This window comes from Mytilus californianus, unplaced genomic scaffold, assembly GCF_021869535.1.
Source record: "Mytilus californianus isolate M0D057914Y unplaced genomic scaffold, xbMytCali1.0.p SCAF_6, whole genome shotgun sequence".
Taxonomy (NCBI): domain Eukaryota; kingdom Metazoa; phylum Mollusca; class Bivalvia; order Mytilida; family Mytilidae; genus Mytilus; species Mytilus californianus.
Genome location: NW_026262712.1, coordinates 2,091,550 through 2,110,634, shown reverse-complemented (window position 1 = coordinate 2,110,634; position 19,085 = coordinate 2,091,550). Strand labels below are relative to the sequence as shown.

General features: G+C 35.9%; 1 long non-coding RNA gene across 1 annotated transcript in view; it reads left to right on the top strand.

Moving 5' to 3' along the window:
* Positions 1-19,085, top strand: part of LOC127705266 (uncharacterized) — a 161,732-nt gene that overhangs the window by 120,993 nt on the left and 21,654 nt on the right. The window lies entirely within an intron of this gene.

Below are 19,085 nucleotides of genomic sequence, written 5' to 3'. Positions count from 1 at the left end.
AGTTTATATAGAAATAATGTTGTATCCAATTGTGTCCGTCCGTAGCTACCAGTTTCTTAAGTTTATACAGAAATAATGTTGTATCCAATTGTGTCCACCTGTAGCCACCAGTTTCTTAAGTTTATATAGAAATAATGTTGTATCCAAATAATGTTGTATTTAATTGTGTTCGCCTGTAGCCACCAGTTTCTTAAGTTTATATAGAAATAATATTGCATCGAATTGTGTCCGCCCGTAGCCCCCTGTTTCTTAAGTTTATATATAGAAATAGCACTGTGTCAAATTGTTGTCGCCTGAATCCACAACTTTCTAAGGTCTATATAGAAATAATGTTGTATCCAATTGTGTCCGCCTGTAGCCACCAGTTTCTTAAGCTTTTATAGAAATAATGTTGTATCCAATGGTGTCCGCCTGTAGCCGCAAGTTTCTTAAGTCTATATAGATGCTGTATCCAATTGTGTCCGCCTGTATCCCCCTTATTTTAAGTTTATTTAGAAATAGCACTGTGTCAAGTTGTGTCTACCTGTAGCCACCAGTTTCCTAAGTTTATATAGAAATAATGTTGTATCCAATTGTGTCCGCCTGTAGCCACCAGTTTCTTAAGCTTATATAGAAATAATGTTGTATCCAATGGTGTCCGCCTGTGGCCACCAGTTTCTTAAGTTTATATAAAAATAGTGTTGTATCCGCCTGTATCCGCAAGTTTTTTATGCTAATAAAGAAACAATGTTGTGTCCGCCTGTAGCCACAAGTTTCTTAAGTCTATATAGATGTTGTATCCAATGTGTCCGCCTGTATCCCCCTTATTTTAAGTTTTTTTAGAAATAGCACTGTGTCAAGTTGTGTCTACCTGTAGCCACCAGTTTCTTAAGTTTATATAGAAATAATTTGTATCCAATTGTGTCCTTCTGTAGCCACCAGTTTCTTAAGCTTATATAGAAATAATGTTGTATCCAATGGTGTCGGGCTGTAGCCACCAGTTTCTTAAGCTTATATAGAAATAATGTTGTATTCAATGGTGTCGGGCTGTAGCCACCAGTTTCTTAAGCTTATATAGAAATAATGTTGTATCCAATGGTGTCGGGCTGTAGCCACCAGTTTCTTAAGTTTATATAGAAATAACGTTGTATCCAATTGTGTCCGTCTGTACCCACAAGTTTCTTAAGTTAATATAGAAATAATTTGTATCCAATTGTGTCCGCCCATAGCCCCCTGTTTCGTAAGTTTATATAGAAATAGCACTGTGTCAAGTTGTGTCCGCCTGTAGCCACCAGTTTCTTAAGTTTATATAGAAATAATGTTGTATCCAAATAATGTTGTATCCAATTATGTCCGCCTGTAGTCACCAGTTTCTTAAGTTTATATAGAAATAATATTGTATCCAAATGCGTCCGCCTGTAGCCACCAGTTTCTTAAGTTTATATAGAAATAATTATGCATCCAAATAATGTTGTATTTAATTGTGTTTGCCTGTAGCCACCAGTTTCTTAAGTTTATATAGAAATAACGTTGTATCCAATTGTGTCCGCCTGTAGCCACCAGTTTTTTAAGTTTATATAGAAATAGTATTGTATCCAATTGTGTCCGCCTGTAGCCACCAGTTTCTTAAGTTTATATAGAAATAACGTTGTATCCAATTGTGTCCGTCTGTACCCACAAGTTTCTTAAGTTAATATAGAAATAACGTTGTATCCAATTGTGTCCGCCTGTAGCCCCCTGTTTCTTAAGTTTATATAGAAATAGCACTGTGTCATTTTTTTGTCGCCTTTAGCCACTCCTTTCTTAAGTCTATATAGAAATAATGCTGTATCCAATTGTGTCCGCCTGTAGCCAACAGTTTCATTTAAGTTTATATAGAAATAATGTTGTATCCAATTGTGTCCGCCCGTAGCTACCAGTTTCTTAAGTTTATACAGAAATAATGTTGTATCCAATTGTGTCCACCTGTAGCCACCAGTTTCTTAAGTTTATATAGAAATAATGTTGTATCCAAATAATGTTGTATTTAATTGTGTTCGCCTGTAGCCACCAGTTTCTTAAGTTTATATAGAAATAATATTGCATCGAATTGTGTCCGCCCGTAGCCCCCTGTTTCTTAAGTTTATATATAGAAATAGCACTGTGTCAAGTTGTTGTCGCCTGAAGCCACCACTTTCTAAGGTCTATATAGAAATAATGTTGTATCCAATTGTGTCCGCCTGTAGCCACCAGTTTCTTAAGCTTTTATAGAAATAATGTTGTATCCAATGGTGTCCGCCTGTAGCTGCAAGTTTCTTAAGTCTATATAGATGCTGTATCCAATTGTGTCCGCCTGTATCCCCCTTATTTTAAGTTTATTTAGAAATAGCACTGTGTCAAGTTGTGTCTACCTGTAGCCACCAGTTTCCTAAGTTTATATAGAAATAATGTTGTATCCAATTGTGTCCGCCTGTAGCCACCAGTTTCTTAAGCTTATATAGAAATAATGTTGTATCCAATGGTGTCTGCCTGTGGCCACCAGTTTCTTAAGTTTATATAAAAATAGTGTTGTATCCGCCTGTATCCGCAAGCTTCTTATGCTAATAAAGAAACAATGTTGTGTCCGCCTGTAGCCACAAGTTTCTTAAGTCTATATAGATGTTGTATCCAATTGTGTCCGCCTGTATCCCCCTTATTTTAAGTTTATTTAGAAATAGCACTGTGTCAAGTTGTGTCTACCTGTAGCCACCAGCTGTTTCTTAAGTTTATATAGAAATAATTTGTATCCAATTGTGTCCTTCTGTAGCCACCAGTTTCTTAAGCTTATATAGAAATAATGTTGTATCCAATGGTGTCGGGCTGTAGCCACCAGTTTCTTAAGCTTATATAGAAATAATTTTGTATCCAATGGTGTCGGGCTGTAGCCACCAGTTTCTTAAGCTTATATAGAAATAATGTTGTATCCAATGGTGTCGGGCTGTAGCCACCAGTTTCTTAAGTTTATATAGAAATAACGTTGTATCCAATTGTGTCCGTCTGTACCCACAAGTTTCTTAAGTTAATATAGAAATAATTTGTATCCAATTGTGTCCGCCCGTAGCCCCCTGTTTCGTAAGTTTATATAGAAATAGCACTGTGTCAAGTTGTGTCCGCCTGTAGCCACCAGTTTCTTAAGTTTATATAGAAATAATGTTGTATCCAAATAATGTTGTATCCAATTATGTCCGCCTGTAGTCACCAGTTTCTTAAGTTTATATAGAAATAATATTGTATCCAAATGCGTCCGCCTGTAGCCACCAGTTTCTTAAGTTTATATAGAAATAATTATGCATCCAAATAATGTTGTATTTAATTGTGTTTGCCTGTAGCCACCAGTTTCTTAAGTTTATATAGAAATAACGTTGTATCCAATTGTGTCCGCCTGTAGCCACCAGTTTTTTAAGTTTATATAGAAATAGTATTGTATCCAATTGTGTCCGCCTGTAGCCACCAGTTTCTTAAGTTTATATAGAAATAACGTTGTATCCAATTGTGTCCGTCTGTACCCACAAGTTTCTTAAGTTAATATAGAAATAACGTTGTATCCAATTGTGTCCGCCTGTAGCCCCCTGTTTCTTAAGTTTATATAGAAATAGCACTGTGTCATGTTTTTGTCGCCTTTAGCCACTCCTTTCTTAAGTCTATATAGAAATAATGCTGTATCCAATTGTGTCCGCCTGTAGCCAACAGTTTCATTTAAGTTTATATAGAAATAATGTTGTATCCAATTGTGTCCGCCCGTAGCTACCAGTTTCTTAAGTTTATACAGAAATAATGTTGTATCCAATTGTGTCCACCTGTAGCAACCAGTTTCTTAAGTTTATATAGAAATAATGTTGTATCCAAATAATGTTGTATTTAATTGTGTTCGCCTGTAGCCACCAGTTTCTTAAGTTTATATAGAAATAATATTGCATCGAATTGTGTCCGCCCGTAGCCCCCTGTTTCTTAAGTTTATATATAGAAATAGCACTGTGTCAAGTTGTTGTCGCCTGAAGCCACCACTTTCTAAGGTCTATATAGAAATAATGTTGTATCCAATTGTGTCCGCCTGTAGCCACCAGTTTCTTAAGCTTTTATAGAAATAATGTTGTATCCAATGGTGTCCGCCTGTAGCCGCAAGTTTCTTAAGTCTATATAGATGCTGTATCCAATTGTGTCCGCCTGTATCCCCCTTATTTTAAGTTTATTTAGAAATAGCACTGTGTCAAGTTGTGTTTACCTGTAGCCACCAGTTTCCTAAGTTTATATAGAAATAATGTTGTATCCAATTGTGTCCGCCTGTAGCCACCAGTTTCTTAAGCTTATATAGAAATAATGTTGTATCCAATGGTATCCGCCTGTGGCCACCAGTTTCTTAAGTTTATATAAAAATAGTGTTGTATCCGCCTGTATCCGCAAGTTTCTTATGCTAATAAAGAAACAATGTTGTGTCCGCCTGTAGCCACAAGTTTCTTAAGTCTATATAGATGTTGTATCCAATTGTGTCCGCCTGTATCCCCCTTATTTTAAGTTTATTTAGAAATAGCACTGTGTCAAGTTGTGTCTACCTGTAGCCACCAGTTTCCTAAGTTTATATAGAAATAATTTGTATCCAATTGTGTCCGCCTGTAGCCACCAGTTTCTTAAGCTTATATAGAAATAATGTTGTATCCAATGGTGTCGGGCTGTAGCCACCAGTTTCTTAAGCTTATATAGAAATAATGTTGTATCCAATGGTGTCGGGCTGTAGCCACCAGTTTCTTAAGCTTATATAGAAATAATGTTGTATCCAATGGTGTCGGGCTGTAGCCACCAGTTTCTTAAGTTTATATAGAAATAACGTTGTATCCAATAGTGTCTGTCTGTACCCACAAGTTTCTTAAGTTAATATAGAAATAATTTGTATCCAATTGTGTCCGCCCGTAGCCCCCTGTTTCGTAAGTTTATATAGAAATAGCACTGTGTCAAGTTGTGTCCGCCTGTAGCCACCAGTTTCTTAAGTTTATATAGAAATAATGTTGTATCCAAATAATGTTTTATCCAATTATGTCCGCCTGTAGCTACCAGTTTCTTAAGTTTATATAGAAATAATATTGTATCCAAATGCGTCCGCCTGTAGCCACCGGTTTCTTAAGTTTATATAGAAATATTGTTGTATCCAATTGTATCCGCTTATAGCCCCCTGTTTCTTAAGTTTATATAGAAATACCACTGTGTCAAGTTTTGTCCCCCTGTAGCCACCACTTTTTTAAATTTATATAGAAATAATGTTGTATCTAATTGTGTCCGCCTGTAGGCACCAGTTTCTTAAGTTTATACAGAAATAATGTTGTATCCAATTGTGTCCGCCTGTAGCCAACAGTTTCATTTAAGTTTATATAGAAATAATGTTGTATCCAATTGTGTCCGCCCGTAGCTACCAGTTTCTTAAGTTTATACAGAAATAATGTTGTATCCAATTGTGTCCACCTGTAGCCACCAGTTTCTTAAGTTTATATAGAAATAATGTTGTATCCAAATAATGTTGTATTTAATTGTGTTCGCCTGTAGCCACCAGTTTCTTAAGTTTATATAGAAATAATATTGCATCGAATTGTGTCCGCCCGTAGCCCCCTGTTTCTTAAGTTTATATATAGAAATAGCACTGTGTCAAGTTGTTGTCGCCTGAAGCCACCACTTTCTAAGGTCTATATAGAAATAATGTTGTATCCAATTGTGTCCGCCTGTAGCCACCAGTTTCTTAAGCTTTTATAGAAATAATGTTGTATCCAATGGTGTCCGCCTGTAGCCGCAAGTTTCTTAAGTCTATATAGATGCTGTATCCAATTGTGTCCGCCTGTATCCCCCTTATTTTAAGTTTATTTAGAAATAGCACTGTGTCAAGTTGTGTCTACCTGTAGCCACCAGTTTCCTAAGTTTATATAGAAATAATGTTGTATCCAATTGTGTCCGCCTGTAGCCACCAGTTTCTTAAGCTTATATAGAAATAATGTTGTATCCAATGGTGTCCGCCTGTGGCCACCAGTTTCTTAAGTTTATATAAAAATAGTGTTGTATCCGCCTGTATCCGCAAGTTTCTTATGCTAATAAAGAAACAATGTTGTGTCCGCCTGTAGCCACAAGTTTCTTAAGTCTATATAGATGTTGTATCCAATTGTGTCCGCCTGTATCCCCCTTATTTTAAGTTTATTTAGAAATAGCACTGTGTCAAGTTGTGTCTACCTGTAGCCACCAGTTTCCTAAGTTTATATAGAAATAATTTGTATCCAATTGTGTCCGCCTGTAGCCACCAGTTTCTTAAGCTTATATAGAAATAATGTTGTATCCAATGGTGTCGGGCTGTAGCCACCAGTTTCTTAAGCTTATATAGAAATAATGTTGTATCCAATGGTGTCGGGCTGTAGCCACCAGTTTCTTAAGCTTATATAGAAATAATGTTGTATCCAATGGTGTCGGGCTGTAGCCACCAGTTTCTTAAGTTTATATAGAAATAACGTTGTATCCAATTGTGTCTGTCTGTACCCACAAGTTTCTTAAGTTAATATAGAAATAATTTGTATCCAATTGTGTCCGTCCGTAGCCCCCTGTTTCGTAAGTTTATATAGAAATAGCACTGTGTCAAGTTGTGTCCGCCTGTAGCCACCAGTTTCTTAAGTTTATATAGAAATAATGTTGTATCCAAATAATGTTGTATCCAATTATGTCCGCCTGTAGCTACCAGTTTCTTAAGTTTATATAGAAATAATATTGTATCCAAATGCGTCCGCCTGTAGCCACCGGTTTCTTAAGTTTATATAGAAATATTGTTGTATCCAATTGTATCCGCTTATAGCCCCCTGTTTCTTAAGTTTATATAGAAATACCACTGTGTCAAGTTTTGTCCCCCTGTAGCCACCACTTTTTTAAATTTATATAGAAATAATGTTGTATCTAATTGTGTCCGCCTGTAGGCACCAGTTTCTTAAGTTTATACAGAAATAATGTTGTATCCAATTGTGTCCGCCTGTAGCCACCAGTTCCTTTAGTTTATATAGAAATAATGTTGTATCCAAATAATGTTGTATTTAATTGTGTTCGCCTGTAGCCATTATTTTCTTAAGTTTATATAGAAATAATATTGTACCGAATTGTGTCCACCTGTAGCCACCAGTTTCTTACGTTTATATAGAAATAATATTGTATCCAATTGTGTCCGCCCGTAGCCCCCTGTTTCTTAAGTTTATATTTAGAGATATCACTGTGTCAAGTTGTTGTCGCCTGTAGCCACCACTTTCTTAAGTTTATATAGAAATAATGTTGTATCTAATTGTGTCCGCCTGTAGGCACCAGTTTCTTAAGTTTATACAGAAATATTGTTGTATCCAATTGTGTCCGCCTGCAGCCACCAGTTTCTTAAGTTTATATAGAAATAATGTTGTATCCAAATGTCTCCGCCAGTAGCCACCAGTTTCTTAAGTTTATATAGAAATAATGTTGTATCCAATTGTGTCCGCTTATAGCCCCCTGTTTCTTAAGTTTATATAGAAATACCACTGTGTCAAGTTGTGTCCGCCTGTAGCCACCACTTTCTTAAGTTTATATAGAAATAATGTTGTATCCAATTGTGTCCGCCTGTAGCCACCAGTTTTTTAAGTTTATACAGAAATATTGTTGTATCCAATTGTATCCGCTTATAGCCCCCTGTTTCTTAAGTTTATTTAGAAATACCACTGTTTCAAGTTGTGTCCGCCTGTAGCCACCACTTTTTTAAATTTATATAGAAATAATGTTGTATCTAATTGTGTCCGCCTGTAGGCACCAGTTTCTTAAGTTTATATAGAAATATTGTTGTATCCAATTGTGTCCGCCTGCAGCCACCAGTTTCTTAAGTTTATACAGAAATAATGTTGTATCCAAATGTCTCCGCCAGTAGCCACCAGTTTCTTAAGTTTATATAGAAATAATATTGTATCCGCCTGTATCCGCCAGTTTCTTCAGTTTATAAAGAAATAATGTTGTATTCGCCTGTAGCTACCAGTTTCTCAAGTTTATATAAATGTTGTATTCAATTGTGTCCGCCTGTAGCCCCCTGTTTCTTAAGTTTATATAGAAATAGCACTGTGTCAAGTTGTGTCTGCCTGTAGCCACCAGTTTCCTAAGTTTATATAGAAATAATGTTGTATCCAATTGTGTTTGCCTGTAGCCACCAGTTTCTTAAGTTTATATAGAAATAGTATTGCATCCAATAGTGTCCGCCTGTAGCCACCAGTTTCTTAAGTTTATATAGAAATAATGTTGTATCCAATTGTGTCCGCCTGTAGCCCCCTGTTTCGTAAGTTTATATAGAAATAGCACTGTGTCAAGTTGTGTCCGCCTGTAGCCACTAGTTTCTTAAGTTTATATAGATATAATGTTGTATCCAATTGTGTCCGCCTGTAGCCACCAGTTTTTTAAGTTTATATAGTAGGAATGTTGTATCCAATTGTGTCCGCTTATAGCCCCCTGTTTCTTAAGTTTATATAGAAATACCACTATTTCAAGTTGTTGTCGCCTGTAGCCACCACTTTCTTAAGTTTATATAGAAATAATGTTGTATCCAATTGTGTCCGCCTGTAGCCACCAGTTTTTTAAGTTTATACAGAAATATTGTTGTATCCAATTGTATCCGCTTATAGCCCCCTGTTTCTTAAGTTTATATAGAAATACCACTGTGTCAAGTTGTGTCCGCCTGTAGCCACCACTTTTTTAAATTTATATAGAAATAATGTTGTATCTAATTGTGTCAGCCTGTAGGCACTAGTTTCTTAAGTTTATATAGAAATAATGTTGTATCAAATTGTGTCCGCCTGTAGCCACCAGTTTTTTAAGTTTATATAGTAGGAATGTTGTATCCAATTGTGTCCGCTTATAGCCCCCTGTTTCTTAAGTTTATATAGAAATACCACTGTGTCAAGTTGTGTCCGCCTGTAGCCACCACTTTTTTAAATTTATATAGAAATAATGTTGTATCTAATTGTGTCCGCCTGTAGGCACCAGTTTCTTAAGTTTATACAGAAATATTGTTGTATTCAATTGTGTCATCCTGCAGCCACCAGTTTCTTAAGTTTATACAGAAATAATGTTGTATCCAAATGTCTCCGCCGGTAGCCACCAGTTTCTTAAGTTTATATAGAAATAATATTGTATTCGCCTGAAGCTACCAGTTTCTCAAGTTTATATAAATGTTGTATCCAATTGTGTCCGCCTGTAGCCCCCTGTTTCTTAAGTTTATATAGAAATAGCACTGTGTCAAGTTGTGTCTGCCTGTAGCCACCAGTTTCCTAAGTTTATATAGAAATAATGTTGTATCTAATTGTGTTTGCCTGTAGCCACCAGTTTCTTCAGTTTATATAGAAATAGTATTGTATCCAATTGTGTCCGCCTGTAGCCACCAGTTTCTTAAGTTTATATAGAAATAATGTTGTATTCAATTGTGTCCGCCTGTAGCCACCAGTTTCTTAAGTTTATATAGAAATAATGTTGTATCCAATTGTGTCCGCCTGTAGCCACCAGTTTTTTAAGTTTATATAGAAATAGCACTGTGTCAAGTTGTGTCCGCCTGTAGCCACTAGTTTCTCAAGTTTATATAGAAATAATGTTGTATCCAATTGTGTCCGCCTGTAGCCACCAGTTTCTTCAGTTTATATAGAAATAATGTTGTATCCAATTGTGTCCGCCTGTAGCCACCAGTTTCTTAAGTTTATATAGAAATAATGTTGTATCTAATTGTGTCCGCCTGTAGCCACCAGTTTCTTAAGTTTATACAGAAATATTGTTGTATCCAATTGTGTCCGCCTGCAGCCACCAGTTTCTTAAGTTTATACAGAAATAATGTTGTATCCAATTGTGTCCGCCTGTAGCCACCAGTTTCTTAAGTTTATATAGAAATAATGTTGTATTTAAATAATGTTGTATTTAATTGTGTTTGCCTGTAGCCACCAGTTTCTTACGTTTATATAGAAATAATATTGTACCGAATTGTGTCCACCTGTAGCCACCAGTTTCTTACGTTTATATAGAAATAATATTGTATCCAATTGTGTCCGCCCGTAGCCCCCTGTTTCTTAAGTTTATATATAGAGATAGCACTGTGTCAAGTTGTTGTCGCCTGTAGCCACCACTCTCTTAAGTCTATATAGAAATAATGTTGTATCTAATTGTGACCGCCTGTAGCCACCAGTTTCTTAAGTTTATACAGAAATATTGTTGTATCCAATTGTGTCTGCCTGCAGCCACCAGTTTCTCAAGTTCATATAGAAATAATGTTGTATCCAAATGTCTCCGCCAGTAGCCACCAGTTTCTTAAGTTTATAAAGAAATAATATTGTATCCGCCTGTATCCGCCAGTTTTTTCAGTTTATAAAGAAATAATGTTGTATTCGCCTGTAGCCACCAGTTTCTCAAGTTTATATAAATGTTGTATCCAATTGTGTCCGCCTGTAGCCCCCTGTTTCTTAAGTTTATATAGAAATAGCACTGTGTCAAGTTGTGTCCGCCTGTAGCCACCAGTTTCTTAAGTTTATATAGAAATAGTATTGTATCCAATTGTGTCCGCCTGTAGCCACCAGTTTCTTAAGTTTATATAGAAATAATATTGTATCCAATTGTGTCCGCCTGTGGCCACCAGTTTCTTAAGTTTATATAGAAATAATGTTGTATCCAATTGTGTCCGCCTGTAGCCACCAGTTTCTTACGTTTATATAGAAATAGCACTGTGTCAAGTTGTGTCTGCCTGTAGCCACTAGTTTCCTTAGTTTATATAGAAATAATGTTGTATCCAATTGTGTTCGCCTGTAGCCAATAGTTTCTTAAGTTTATTTAGAATTAATATTGTATTTAATTGTGTCCGCCTGTAGCCACTAGTTTCTTAAGTTTATATAGAAATAATGTTGTATCCAATTGTGTCCGCCTGTATCCACCAGTTTCTTCAGTTTATATAGAAATAGCACTGTGTCAAGTTGTGTCTTCCTGTAGACACCAGTTTCCTAAGTTTATATAGAAATAATGTTGTATCCAAATAATGTTGTATCTAATTGTGTTCGCCTGAAGCCACCAGTTTCTTAAGTTTATATAGAAATAAAATTGTATCCAATTGTGTCCGCCTGTAGCCACCAGTTTCTTGATTTGATATAGAAATAATATTGTATCCAATTGTGTCTGCATGTAGCCACCAATTTCCTCATTTTATATAGAAATAATGTTGTATCCAATTGTGTCCGCCTGTATCCACCAGTTTCTTCAGTTTATATAGAAATAATTGTGTATCCAATTGTGTCCGCCTGTGGCCACCAGTTTCTTTAGTTTATATAGAAATAATGTTGTATCCAATTGTGTCCGCCTGTAGCCACCAGTTTCTTAAGTTTATATAGAAATAATGTTGTATCCGATTGTGTCCGCCTGTAGCCACCAGTTTCTTAAGTTTATATAGAAATAATGTTGTATCCTATTGTGTCCGCCTGTAGCCTCCTGTTTCTTAAGTTTATATAGAAATAGCACTGTGTCCAGTTGTATCCGCCTGTTGCCAGCAGTTTCTTAAGTTTATATAGAAATAATGTTGTATCCGCCTGTAGCCACCAGTTTCTTAAGTTTATATAGAAATAAGGTTGTACCCGCCTGTGGCCACCAGTTTCTTAAGTTTATATAGAAATAATGTTTTATCCGCCTGTAGCCACCAGTTTCTTAAGTTTATATAGACATAATGTTGTATCCAATTGTGTCTGCATGTAGCCACCAGTTTCTTAAGTTCATATAGAAGTAATGTTGTATCCTATTGTGTCCTCCTGTAGCCCCCTGTTTCTTAAATTTATATAGAAATAGCAAAGTGTCCAGTTGTGTCTGCCTGTAGCCACTAGTTTCTTCAGTTTATATATAAATAATTGTGTGTATCCAATTGTGTCCGTCTGTGGCCACCAGTTTCTTAAGTTTATATAGAAATAATGTTGTATCCAATTGTGTCCGCCTGTAGCCCCCTGTTTCTTAAGTTTAAAGAAATAGCACTGTGTCTAGTTGTGTTTGCCTGTATCGACCAGTTTCTTAAGTTTATATAGAAATAACACTGTGTCCAGCTGTGTCCACCTGTAGCCACAAGTTTCTATAAGTTTTATGTGGAAATATTGTTGTATCCAATTATGTACATGTCCGCCTGTATCCCTGTTTATTTAGTTTATATAGAAATAACACTGTGTCCAGCTGTGGCCAGCTGTAGCCACCAGTTTCCATAATTTTATATAGAAATAACGTTGTGTCCACATGTGTTCGCCTATAGCACCCTGTTTCTGAATGTTTTACATAGAAATAGCACTGTGTCCGGCTGTGTCCAATTGTGTCCGCCTGTAGCCACCAGTTTCTTAATTTTTATGTAGAAATAACGTTGTGTCCACTTGTGTCCGCCTGTAGCCCCCTGTTTTTCGTAATTTTTACATAGAAATAGCAATGTGTCCAGTTGTTTGCGCCTGTATCCCCTGTTTCTATAAGTTTAATATAGCACTGAATCCTGTTCTGTTCACTATCTAATTTTTATTATTGTGTTCAGATTAGTACTGATTTGTTTAAACCATACATACGTGCCTCTGTATCCCGGGACACAATTTTGTTCCCCTAATTATCATCTATTCTATATACCCCATCCACACCCTCCGCAGTTAAATATACTGTCTAAAGGTTGGGTGCACGCGAGGGTGGACGATCAAGTAACAAGAAAATAACTGAAAATTATCGAAACCTTTACCGGGAGATAATTTCTTAGCAAACAGAGGATTTGACATATCAGAAAGTGTTAAGACTTTTGTATGCGGAAGTGAGAATTTCTGCATTTCCCAAAGGAACAGGTCAATTATTTTTTCTTGAAATAAAGCCAACAAGAAAAGTGCACATGACTGTGTTCGCATACAAGTTGAACTTGTTCAAAACAAATATACTATTCTACAAAAAAACATTGCCAATTGACTTTCTGCTATTACATGTGTCAAAAAGTTGACGAAGGAAAATGTGACTCTTTGTACTGAATTACATGCATGTGTCATTGAGGTGAATCAGTTTGTAGATACGACATCCCTTCTCTCAATTCCAGACACTCACTGAGGTGAATCAGTTTGTAGATACGACACCCCTCCCCCAATTCCAGACCCTCACTGAGGTTAATCAGTTGTTAGATACGACACCCCTCCCCCAAATTCCAGACCCTCACTGAGGTGAATCAGTTGTTAGATACGACACCCCTCCCCTCAATTCCAGACCCTCACTGAGGTGAATCAGTTGTAAGATATGACACCCCTCCCCCTCTCAATTCCAGACACTCACTGAGGTGAATCAGTTTGTAGATACGAAACCCCTCCCCTCAATTCCAGACCCTCACTGAGGTGAATCAGTTTGTAGATACGACACCCCTCCTCTCAATTCCAGACCCTCACTGAGGTGAATCAGTTGTTAGATACGACAACCCTCCCCTCAATTCCAGACCCTCACTGAGGTGAATCAGTTGTTAGATACGACACCCCCCTCCCCTCAATTCCAGACCCTCACTGAGGTGAATCAGTTGTTAGATTCGACACCCCTTCCCTCAATTCCAGACCCTCACTGAGGTGAATCAGTTGTTAGATACGACATCCCTCCCCTCAATTCCAGACACTCACTGAGGTGAATCAGTTTGTAGATACGACACCCCTCCCATCAATTCCAGACCCTCACTGAGGTGAATCAGTTGTTAGATACGACACCCCTTCCCTCAATTCCAGACCCTCACTGAGGTGAATCAGTTTTTAGATACGACACCTCCTGTTGGGGAAATTGTAGCATTCAGTCAATATTCATTGGCAAATTTATGTGAATCAATGGCTCCACTGATTTGACTTATTTTTTTTTATAGACATTCATGAATAAAACAACGACATTTTGTCAAAATCAATTTAAGACAACTCGGACCAGTTTTTAAGACAATTAGATAAAAAAAAATGTTTGGACGTTTTTATACTAAAAATCTATATATATCGTGAAAAATTATTTATTATTTATTTGGCGTTCAAACGGGAGGCCGCGTCTTACGTCCTCTACGCCCCCTTTTTTCCTTAGAATCAACCACAGAGATCTCGAAGCGTTCTTAAATGGGCCCAATCAGTGTTTCACATTGTTCCGAGGTGTCTTTGAAATTGTTTAGGGTCGCCCTTAAATGGGCCCAATCAGTGTTTTAAACTGGTCCGATTTGTCTTTCCGAGCGTCTTTAAAACTGGTCCGAGTTTTCCTGGTCCGACTTGTCCCAATCCCGTTATTCAGCGTCTCGTTTTGACAAACTTCTTGTTCTCGGATTTAGACTGCTATCGACTAACTACAAACAATTCTTTTTAATCAAGAAGACGTCATGTCAATGGCTTTAAAAGGTAAGTTTTAAATATTTCTGTTATATCTGACTCATGTGAAGAAATGACATACTCATTTTAAAATATTTTTTACATTTTGAACGCATGCAGCACAAGGATTTGCAGGTCGATGGACATATTTCTGGGTTTCATATCTCTTCTTCTTTGCATTAATGCGAAATGTTCTGAACAAGGACTGAGAAGAAATTTTCACATTTAACTGAGTAATTTTCTTTTTTTCAAGGTAAATAGTATATTCTTCAAAACAAAATTTGAAAGTTAAAATTGAACAGTTGAAGAGTTTTTAGACAACAGGCGGCGCTGATGTTTGTCATATTTTTAGCTCACCTGGTCCTAGACAAGCTTATGCCATCACTTGGCGTCCGTCGTCTGTCGTCGTTTGTCCTCGTCGTAAACTATTTCAAGAATCTTCTCCTCTGAAACTACTGGGCAAAATACCTTCAAACTTTAACTGAATGTTCCTTAGGGTATATATCTAGTTTGCTGTTGCTAAAATTAGAACATAGGGGTTAAATGCAGTTTTTAGCTCACCTGGCCCAAAAAGGCCTAGTGAGCTTTTCTCATCTCTTGGTGTCTGTCGTCCCTCATCGTCCGTTAACTTTTACAAAAATCTTCTCCTCTGAAACTACTGGGCCAAATAAAACCAAACTTGGCTTAAATCATCCTTAGGGTATCTAGTTTAAAAAATGTAACCGATGACCCTGCCCATCAACCAAGATGGCGGCCATGGCTAAAAATAGAACATGGTGGTAAAATGCAGTTTTTGGCTTATATGTCTGAAACTAAAACATTTAGAGCAAATCTGACAAGGGTTAAAATTGTTCATCGAGTCAAGATCTATCTGCTCTATAATTTTCAGACGCATCAGACAACCCAATGTTGAGTTGCTGCCCCTGAATTGGTAATTTTAAGGAAATTTTGCAGTTTTTATACGACCGCAAAAGGTCGTATATTGCTGTTATTGTCCTCATTGTCATCGGCGTCTAAGGCATTGTCGTTGTCTGAAGACATTTGGTTTCCGGACATTAACTTTAGTTCGAGTGTACATGGTGTATGGATCTCTATAAAATTTAACCAGTTAGGGGTACTACTTGTACAAGTAGTCTTTATTTACTTGAAGTTCTAAGTAACTAATAATATACTTATATAAGTAAATTATAATGTTTGAATAATCTCCCCTTAATTATATATAGTGATACTGATTTACCTCTCTCCATCCGTCCGTCCATCCATCAGTCCGTCCATCTGTCCCATGAAAATTTTCGTCGCATTTTTCTCAGGAACTACAATACAAGGATTTCTGAAATTTGGTTCAGGGTTTATATAAGTCGGCTATACCGTGTGATGCGTTTTCAGATTGATCACTCAACAACTTCCTGTTTACCGAACACTTACATCATTTTACACAACACATCCAAGATGAAAATTTTCGTCACATTTTTCTCAGGAACTACATTACAAGGATTTCTGAAATTTGGTTTCAGTGTTTATATAAGAGCAAAGATCAGATTAAGTGTAACATTTGTGTGACATAACGTCCGTCACATTTAAGCCCATATATCAAGATTTTAAATATATCAGAGGAATCTTCACCTTTTCAGAGTTGACTTTTGTGATTATAGAGATAGTTCTTTGTTTCAATACTTGTCAACAGACATTCAAAAAAAGGCACAACTTTTGTGATGGACGTTACATTGACAAGTTTGACATGCTAATTTTAGATTAAAGAAAGTTTTGAATGTATTTCAAATTAATTAAATTATATGGTTTTCATTCTTGTTCTGAACTCATGAAAATGCACATCTTGGCAGTTTCAAGTTAAAAAGAATAATGATGTTAAATAAAAGTAATGGACGTCACAAAAATATGATGCATATTTGTTAAGTTTCCATTTCAACTAATCACTTCTAGACATCAGGAGAGTCAAAATGGTTAAGATTATATAACTGGTAGTAGTGAAAACCCACAGAGTCAATGGGAAATGGATATCAATAATGGTTAATTTGTATAGTGTGCTGGAAGTTTTATTTGACAGTTTGACATTTTATAAGTCACATGTCACATCCATGTAACAGGCGTCACAAAAATATTCTGTATATTTTTTTATTTTTCAACCTAATTTCTCACAACTGGACACCTGTAAAGTCAGAATTGGTAACATACTTCAAAATGGTTGTATGTAAAACATAAAGAATCAATAGAAAATGGATACTAATAATAATTCATTTGTATAGTGTGACAGAAGTTTTGTGAAACTTTTGCTTAGTTTACATGTATTAGTTTGTGATTAGGTCAGTTTATGGGGAACCACTAATTGGTATGCAGTTGTATAAGCATTGGCATATCTCATTTCCATGGAGATTATTTGGCTCCGCCCCCTTAGTCATGGTCTATTGACTTTGAAAATTTTGCTTAAGTTTACTTGTATTAGTTTGTGATTGGGTCAGTTCAAGGGGAACCATTAGTGGTATGCCAATGTTAATTGGTATTCAGTTGTATAAGCATTAGCACATCTCATTTCCATGGAGAATATTTGGCCCAGCCCCCTCAGTCATGGTCTATTGACTTTGAAACATTTGCTTAGTTTATACGTATTAGTTTGTGATTAGATCATTTTAAGATGAACTGCTAATGTTAAGTCAATGATATTTGGTATGCAAATTTATTGGCATCTGCAAGTCCTATTTCCATGGAGATTATAAAGCCCCACCCCCCTTATCATGGTTCATTGACTTTGAAACTTTTACATAGTTTACAAGTTAATGTTTGTGTTTCGGTTTGTTTAAAGGAAACAACTTATGATAAGTCAATGGTATTTGGTATGCAGTTGTATTAACATTGGCACATCTCATTTCCATGGAGATTGTTCAGCCATGTACCTTCAGTCATGGTTCATCGACTTTGAATATTTGCATAACTTACATGTATAAAGTATTGCTATTTTAATTTCAACATTTGCATTTATAGCAAAATTACAAAAAGGCGAGACATACATGTATATCTGTGATAACAGTTTTATTGGTTATTATCTTGAATATTATAATAGATAGAGATAAACTGTAAACAGCAAAATTGTTCAGCAAAGTAAGATCTACAAATAAGTCAAACATGACCAAAATTGTCAATTGACCCCATAAGGACATGAAGGAGTTATTGCCCTTTAAAGTAAATTTTTCACAATTTTTCGTAAATTTTTATAATTTTTTACAAAAATCTTCTCCTCTGGAACAACTTGGCCAAATCATCCTTAGGGTATCTGCCCATCATCCAAGATGGCCATCATGACTAAAAATAGAACATGGGGGTAAAATGCAGTTTGGCTTATATCTCTGAAACTAAAGCATTTAGAGGCAATCAGACATGGGGGTAAAAATGTTCATCAGGTCAAGATCTATCTGCCCTGAAATTTTCAGACACATCAGACAACCTGTTGTTGGGTTGCTGCACATGAATTTGTAATTTTAAGGAAAGTTTGCAGTTTTTATACGATCGCAAAAAAATATGGCCTTGGCGTCGTCGTCTAAAGACACATTGGTTTTCGCACTCTAACTTTAGTTTAAGTGAATGGATCTCTATGAAGTTTTACCATAAGGTTCAATACCACAAAAGGAAGGTTGGGATTGATTTTGGGGGTTATGGTACCAACAGTTAAGGAATTAGGGGCCAAAAATAAGCATTTTTGTAACTTCCAGACATAACTTGTGTGTTATTGTATGGATCTCTCTGACATTGTACCACAAGGTTCCATATCACAAAGGGAATGCTGGGATTGATTTTGAGGGTAATTGCCTCAAAATTTTAGGAATTAGGGGCCAAAAAAGGGGCAAAAAACAAGCATTTTTATATGGACAAATACTTTAGTACAAAACATAATTTAAAGCAGTGTAAGGGAGATAAATCAAATACATCATTTGAATTACCTCCCTTACACTGCTTTTAAATTATGTATATAGTAATTGTTTAATGAACAATTAAGACAATTTAAAACAGTGTAAGGGAGGTAATCCACATACAACGTTTTGATTACTTCCCTTACACTGCTTTTAAATTATGTTTAAAGAAATGCATATTTATAAAGGAAGACCAGTAAAAATATCTGCAAATGTTGCATCTTTTTTTTTTTAACAAAAAAATCCATATGAAAGATTTGACACCATATTTTAAATTCTATTATAAAATAGATTAAGTTAGCACTATGGTAAATTTAAATGGGTAATTATGGTTGCAAATTCCATTGGAAATTTGAATTGAGATTATGACCATATCTTGAAGGAAAGAATTTTTTGGGGGAAAAGGGGAAGGGGAGGGGGGGGGGGGGGTAAAAAGAAATTGTGGGGGGGAGGTCAATTTTTTCTCATTTCAGATTTCAGAAATTAAAAAGAATTATTCTTCAAATATTATTTTTTTTTCAAATTTCAAATATTGAAAAATTTCAAGAAGTAATCTTAAATTGCACAGTATGGCGCATTAGATTTGTAAAATCTTTGACCACATTTATTTATTTGTTATGCCAAATCTGACCGTGTATTTAGATTTTTAATTTTGGGTCCTGTTTTTAAATTGGTCTACATTAAGGTCCAAAGGGTCCAAAATTAAACTAGTTTGATTTTAACAAAACTTGAATATATGGGGTTCTTTGATATGCTGAATCTAAACATGTATTTAGATTTTTGATTTTGGGCCCAGTTTTCAAGTTGGTCCAAACTGGGGTCCAAA